The sequence below is a fragment of the Lipophrys pholis genome (genome assembly GCF_963383615.2).
Source record: "Lipophrys pholis genome assembly, contig: SCAFFOLD_57, whole genome shotgun sequence".
Lineage (NCBI taxonomy): Eukaryota > Metazoa > Chordata > Actinopteri > Blenniiformes > Blenniidae > Lipophrys > Lipophrys pholis.
This window is the reverse complement of record NW_028291938.1, coordinates 95,001-102,553: the sequence shown is the minus strand read 5'-3', so window position 1 is coordinate 102,553 and position 7,553 is coordinate 95,001. Positions and strand designations below refer to the sequence as shown.

At 48.2% G+C, this 7,553-nt stretch overlaps 1 protein-coding gene across 1 annotated transcript in view; it reads right to left on the bottom strand.

The window, feature by feature from the left end:
- Positions 1 to 6,921: 6,921 nt before the first annotated feature.
- misp (mitotic spindle positioning) overlaps positions 6,922 to 7,553 on the bottom strand; it is a gene marked incomplete at its 5' end in the record, with an annotated part of 6,248 nt that continues 5,616 nt past the window's right edge. The window contains one exon of the mRNA XM_080494057.1: positions 6,922 to 7,553. This exon is cut by the window's right edge and continues 1,353 nt beyond it.

Below are 7,553 nucleotides of genomic sequence, written 5' to 3'. Positions count from 1 at the left end.
GCAGAGTTCAGGGCTGTCCCGATTAATGCCTGACTGTTAAACTGTAGACGCCTGGTTCCGTGCTGGAGAGTGATGCAGCGTCGCCGCCATATTGGAGCGGGCACCTCGCTCTCCAGTAGCACTGGAGTCAACAGGACTTACGCAGAACGAGCAACGTTGTCCGTGTTTTGTTCACAAAATGGTAAAGGAATCTGAAGAGCGCCTACCAGTGGACCTTCCTCAGTATTTCTCTGGAAGTTAACCTCAGTCTGATGATGTCAGTCTTTGATATGCTGCATAAAGCTGTGAGCATCATGAGTCTCCTCTCATTAAAATCTCTCCCTTGCTTTGTTCAACTCTTTATAGACACACTCACACACTGTTTACATGGATGGATGGATGGATGGATGGATGGATGGATAGATGGGTGGATAGATAGATAGATAGATAGATAGATAGATAGATAGATAGATAGATAGATAGATAGATAGATAGATAGATAGATAGATAGATAGATAGATAGATAGATAGATAGATAGATAGATAGATAGATAGATCGATCGATCGATCGATCGATCGATCGATCGATCGATCGATAGATACTGTATGTTAACTTCCCTTTTACTGATACACACGTAGCAGTGGGCTGTGTACCGACTCTATGAATTGGTAAAAAAAACACATTGTTTTGGTGACAACTCCCCACCCCCTTAAACACACACACACACACACACACACACACACACACACACACACACACACACACACACACACACACACACACACACACACACACACACACACAGCACACACACACACACACACACACACAGCACACACCCACTGGACGTCACGGTCATCACATCGAACCTGATGTCTACCTCCCTCTGGTGGACGTTTGAGGTCCTTACACCCACTCACATTGACCTTCACAGGCCTTCACCTGGTGGACGTTAAATGTCATTACACCCTTTCATCCTCATCATTCACTGGTTTGTAACAGTCTGTGCTCGGATCTCACACCTTCCCTTTTATTTACGATTGTTATATTTTTACACAGAAATATTCATCCATCCATCCATCTTCTCCCTCTTATCCATTTCCGGGTGGTGGTGGTGGGGGTGTCACCCAGATCACATTGCACCCATTAAGAATCTTCCTGCAGGTGGTGAGCCCACGGGGGAACGGTCTAGGTGTAGGTACCAGACAGTACAGCCACTGCCACAGGCTGGACACCAGCAACATTCACCCTATAGAAACGTCCAAAGTTCCAGGATGAGGACCAGGCCGCTGCAGCTCAGATGTCCTGCAGGGGAACGCCCCTCAAGGCGGCCCATGATGCAGCCTTGCCTCTAGTAGAGTGGCTCTTTATGGCCTGAGGCACCGGGATGCTCAGTGCACGATAGGGATGCTGAATGACCTCCACTAGTCACAGTCTCTGTTTAGAAAGCGCCGTCCCCTTCTACAGCCTCCATGGCAGACGCAAAGTCTGTCTGTTGTTCGCAGGATAGCCGTCGCCTCCATGTTAAGGAAGTAGTAAGCCTGCTAAAACAAAGCCAACACAGTAACGAGGACAAGGAGGCACAGTCAGAGAGTCAGAAATGTGGAAGCTCTCCATCACATGCAGAACATGACTGTCCTACCAACCATGGGAACGGTCCTGCTTGTGGACGAAAGGCTCACTAGAAACATGTGGTAAAGCCTCAAACGCTGTTCTGGAGGTCCCAGGGCAGTGATAGACTAATGGTGATCCTTGGAGGGTCAACATTGACTTTCAATAGTGGCCAAGCTGTTGCTGAGGACCAAGGGAAAGGAAGAGATGGAGGAGGTGGTGCACACTGCGTGGCCCGGGAGGTCTGTGAACTGCAGACTGGGAGAACTATCCTCTTCAGGGGACTAGGGGAGGTTCGCCAGGCATTTTCCATCAAGCTCAAACCAGGTGCCAAACCATTTCCTCTGACGACACCAGGGAGGATCTTTTTTTTTCTTTTAATTTTTTTGCCCTTGTCCTGTTCGGCAGCTTGGGCCAACAATATGATGTGATCTAGAACCTTCGGAGTCAGAACAGTTTTTGGTCTTGAACAGGGAGAGACCTGGAGTCTCCTCCTGTTGCTGCTTTATTAGGAGTTGGTATGGCTGCTGGACACGACCGGGGGGGAACACTCAGAGAGAGAGAGAAGAGAAGAGAGAGAAGTTTAGGGGAAGGGGGAGGGGGGAGGGGGATAACATACAATATCCTTGTTGTGCTACATATTATTTGCAGTTATCACACTGATCCAAATACTTTCCAACTGTTTTTGGATTAAACCAGCCTGAGCAGCTCTATCTAGACAGTAACATGATTTTCTAGATTAACCAGCCTGAGCAGCTCTATCTAGACAGTAACATGATTTTCTAGATTAACCAGCCTGAGCAGCTCTATCTAGACAGGAACATGATTTTCTAGATTAACCAGCCTGAGCAGCTCTATCTAGACAGGAACATGATTTTCTAGATTAACCCGCCTGAGCAGCTCTATCTAGACAGGAACATGATTTTCTAGATTAACCAGCCTGAGCAGCTCTATCTAGACAGTAAGATGATTTTCTAGATTAACCAGCCAGAGCAGCTCTATCTAGACAGTAAGATGATTTTCTAGATTAAACCAGCCTGAGCAGCTCTATCTAGACAGGAACATGATTTTCTAGATTAACCAGCCTGAGCAGCTCTATCTAGACAGGAACATGATTTTCTAGATTAACCAGCCTGAGCAGCTCTATCTAGACAGTAAGATGATTTTCTAGATTAACCAGCCTGAGCAGCTCTATCTAGACATTAACATGATTTCTTAGATTAACCAGCCTGAGCAGCTCTATCTAGACAGTAAGATGATTTTCTAGATTAAACCAGCCTGAGCAGCTCTATCTAGACAGGAACATGATTTTCTAGATTAACCAGCCTGAGCAGCTCTATCTAGACAGGAACATGATTTTCTAGATTAACCAGCCTGAGCAGCTCTATCTAGACAGGAACATGATTTTCTAGATTAACCAGCCTGAGCAGCTCTATCTAGACAGTAAGATGATTTTCTAGATTAACCAGCCTGAGCAGCTCTATCGAGACAGTAAGATGATTTTCTAGACTAACCAGCCTGAGCAGCTCTATCTAGACATTAACATGATTTCTTAGATTAACCAGCCTGAGCTGCTCTATCTAGACATTAACATGATTTTCTAGATTTAACCAGCCTGAGCAGCTCTATCTAGACAGTAACATGAAGCAGGAACATGAATGAACAAAGAAGCAACAACAAAAGAGGAACATGATTTTGAGACTTTAAACAAATGATGACAGAGAACAAGCAACTTCAGAAGCACCTTTAGTGAGGAGTGGAAGTGTGTGTGTGTGTGTGTGTGTGTGTGTGTGTGTGTGTGTGTGTGTGTGTGTGTGTGTGTGTGTGTGTGTGTGTGTGTGTGTGTGTGTGTGTGTGTGTGTGTGTGGTTGGTCCACCGGGTGTGACCGGAACTGTTGTGGGGGGGCCCGTAGCGACACCCCGAGCCTCATATCCCACCCGCCCCATGATTCTCCCCACCAGGGAGGATCTAATGCCACTGATGGACTAGTTCAGCTAGAGCTGTCCTGCATGGAATGCCTCGGGTGGTGTGTACAATGGAGGAGGAGCCTACAGAATGGAGGAGGAGTCTACAGATTGGTGTGTAGAATGGAGGAGGAGCCTACAGATTGGAGGAGGAGTCTACAGATTGGTGTGTAGAATGGAGGAGGAGCCTACAGATTGGAGGAGGAGCCTACAGATTGGAGGAGGAGTCTACAGATTGGTGTGTAGAATGGAGGAGGAGCCTACAGAACGGAGGAGGAGCCTACAGATTGGAGGAGGAGTCTACAGATTGGTGTGTAGAATGGAGGAGGAGCCTACAGATTGGTGTTTAGAATGGAGGAGGAGCCTACGGAATGGAGGAGGAGCCTACAGATTGGAGGAGGAGCCTACAGATTGGTGTTTAGAATGGAGGAGGAGCCTACGGAATGGAGGAGGAGCCTACAGATTGGAGGAGGAGCCTACAGATTTGTGTGTAGAATGGAGGAGGAGCCTACGGAATGGAGGAGGAGCCTACAGATTGGAGGAGGAGCCTACAGATTGGTGTGTAGAATGGAGGAGGAGCCTACAGATTGGAGGAGGAGCCTACAGATTGGTGTGTAGAATTGAGGAGGAGCCTACAGGATGGAGGAGGAGCCTACAGAACGGAGGAGGAGCCTACAGATTGAAGGAGAAGCCTACAGATTGCTGTGTAGAATGGAGGAGGAGCCTACAGGATGGAGGAGGAGCCTACAGAACGGAGGAGGAGCCTACAGATTGGAGGAGGAGCCTACAGATTAGAGGAGGAGCCTACAGATTGCTGTGTAGAATGGAGGAGGAGCCTACAGGATGGAGGAGGAGCCTACAGATTAGAGGAGGAGCCTACAGATTGGTGTGTAGAATTGAGGAGGAGCCTACAGGATGGAGGAGGAGCCTACAGAACGGAGGAGGAGCCTACAGATTGGAGGAGGAGCCTACAGATTGCTGTGTAGAATGGAGGAGGAGCCTACAGGATGGAGGAGGAGCCTACAGAACGGAGGAGGAGCCTACAGATTGGAGGAGGAGCCTACAGATTGGTGTGTAGAATGGAGGAGGAGCCTACAGAATGGAGGAGGAGCCTACAGATTGGTGTGTAGAATGGAGGAGGAGCCTACAGATTGGTGTGTAGAATGGAGGAGGAGCCTACAGATTGGAGGAGGAGCCTACAGAATGGAGGAGGGGCCTACAGGATGGAGGAGGAGCCTACAGATTGGAGGAGGAGCCTACAGATTGGTGTGTAGAATGGAAGAGGAGCCTACAGATTGGAGGAGGAGCCTACAGATTGGTGTGTAGAATGGAGGAGGAGCCTACAGAATGGAGGAGGAGCCTACAGATTGGAGGAGGAGCCTACAGATTGGTGTGTAGAATGGAGGAGGAGCCTACAGATTGGAGGAGGAGCCTACAGAATGGAGGAGGAGCCTACAGTGTGTTGTTTAACATTTTCAGAATCAGAATCAGAATTCCTTTATTATCATTGTACCTTTGTAAAAGCAAAGCAAGGTTTTATGTATCGTACATTTCAACAAGGTGCTTCAAAGTACTTCACTAACACATTAAAGCAGCAGATAAAAACACATTAGAAACACACTTTTAAAATCATTAAAAGAAGTCATTAAAATTTAACAATTAAAAAGATTAAAAGGATTAAAACCAGAGTTTGAGTCAAAATAAGACTTAACGTAATGGATCAAATCCTTTAGTCAAAGGCAGCTGAGGACAGGTGAGTCTTCAACCCTGTCTTCAATGTGCTGAGACTTTGTTCCAGATCTGTGGAGCCTAGAAGCTGAACGCACCTTCTCCATGTTTGGTTCTGATAGAAGGCCTGGTCCAGAGGACCTGAGTGGTCCAGTTGGTTCAGACCCAGTTAGGAGCCGGTGCACAGACCTCAGAACTGGACTGATGTGATCTACTGTCTTCGTCTTCATGAGGACTCCAGCAGCAGAGGTCTCAAGCATCTGCAGGTATCTCCTTGTTTGTCCAGGTCGACCTGTGAAGATGCTGTTACAGTAATGGAGCCGACTGAAGAGACATGCGTGGACAAGCTCTTCCAGGTCCTGCTGAGACATCAGTCCTTTCATCCTTCAGAGATCTTTCAAGGGACAGTAGGCTGACTTTGTCATTGCTTTGATGTGTTTTATAAAACTGAGGTGTGAGTCCATCAGTCCACCCAGACTTCTGGTCTGGTCTGTGGTTTTTAGCTCTGAGCTCACTTTTTATCACCCCTCCTTTATCACCCCTCCTTTATCACCCCTCCTTTATCACCCCTCCTTTATCACCCCTCCTTTTCTCCACCAGTACTTCACTTTTGTCTTTATTTAACTGAAGAAAGTTCTGGCACGTCCACTCATTTCTCTGCTCATTGACCCAGTGCCTGTATTGGACCATGGTCTCCTGGGGACATTGTAATGTAGATCTGACACTCAAGGCTGCTGACACTCAAGGCTACTGCCACTCAAGGCTACTGCCACTCAAGGCTACTGACACTCAAGGCTACTGCCACTCAAGGCTACTGCCACTCAAGGCTGCTGACACTCAAGGCTACTGCCACTCAAGGCTACTGCCACTCAAGGCTGCTGACACTCAAGGCTGCTGACACTCAAGGCTACTGCCACTCAAGGCTGCTGACACTCAAGGCTACTGACACTCAAGGCTACTGACACTCAAGGCTACTGCCACTCAGGGGCTACTGCCACTCAAGGCTACTGACACTCAAGGCTACTGCCACTCAAGGCTGCTGACACTCAAGGCTACTGCCACTCAAGGCTGCTGACACTCAAGGCTACTGACACTCAAGGCTACTGACACTCAAGGCTACTGCCACTCAGGGGCTACTGCCACTCAAGGCTACTGACACTCAAGGCTACTGCCACTCAGGGGCTACTGCCACTCAGGGGCTACTGCCACTCAGGGGCTACTGCCACTCAAGGCTACTGACACTCAAGGCTGCTGACACTCAAGGCTGCTGACACAGGAGGGTTTGTCAGCCTGTCAGTAGTAAATAAGGCGTGTGCATTGTGACTGTTTGGTGATTCTATCAGTGAACTAGGACTGTCCTGCGGTCTTCAGCTGGACATTGTCAGCGTTCATAATGAATCTGCGCTCTCTTTTGTTATTTCTGACCAGAGTGGCTTTTCTCCATGGAGACATTCTCTTACCAGACATGAGCTTCACCTTAATGTGAGCAATGGCATCGGGAACATTTACAGTTTTAGCATTAAGATCCCTGTCAGCTGGGCGAGAGAACCAGGAACCACAAGTCTGGAAAGCCTGGAAAGGGGGGGGGGGGGGGGGGGGGGGGGGGGCGCGTGGAAGACCTGGTAGGTAAGGAGGAAGTGACAAGCGCGGGGCGCAGGAGGCGGGGCCTGGAAGGTCAACAGTCAGCCCGAGGAGCCGTCTGGACAGCGTGCTGGATGTTGTCCACCAGCATCCGGCTGCCCAGCCGATCCAGGAGGACCCCATGTCTCCCCAAAAGAGACGGACGGTCCAAAACAGATTCAAATTGTCGATAAAAACCAAGTCCTGGACTCCGCAGGCGGACTGACACCAGGTGTTGAGGCCGAGGATTCTGCTGAGTCGCCTTTGCCCGCGCCGCCCGGTTGCATAAAAACTTTTGGATTAAAAAAAAACAAAATGACCAATTTGTGGGAAATGTTGTGTAAATGCAAAAGTTTTCAGAAACCAGTGACTTGTTCTTCTTTGAAACGTTGTGCTGCACACGCAGGATGGTTTTAGAACCAAAGGAAAAATATTCCACTTTCACTTTCGCTTTTTTTTTTTTTTTAAATGCATAAAATATTTCGGCGTGGATGTGAAACTTTTTGGAAACATAAACACAAAAATTACGTAAATAGAAAAACAAGTCGTGGAAATGGGGCCTCGGAATTGTGGGCTGGATCACGTGTCAGGCGTCAGGTTTCAGGTGTAGGGCGTCAGGTTTCAGGTGTAGGGCGTCAGGTTTCAGGTG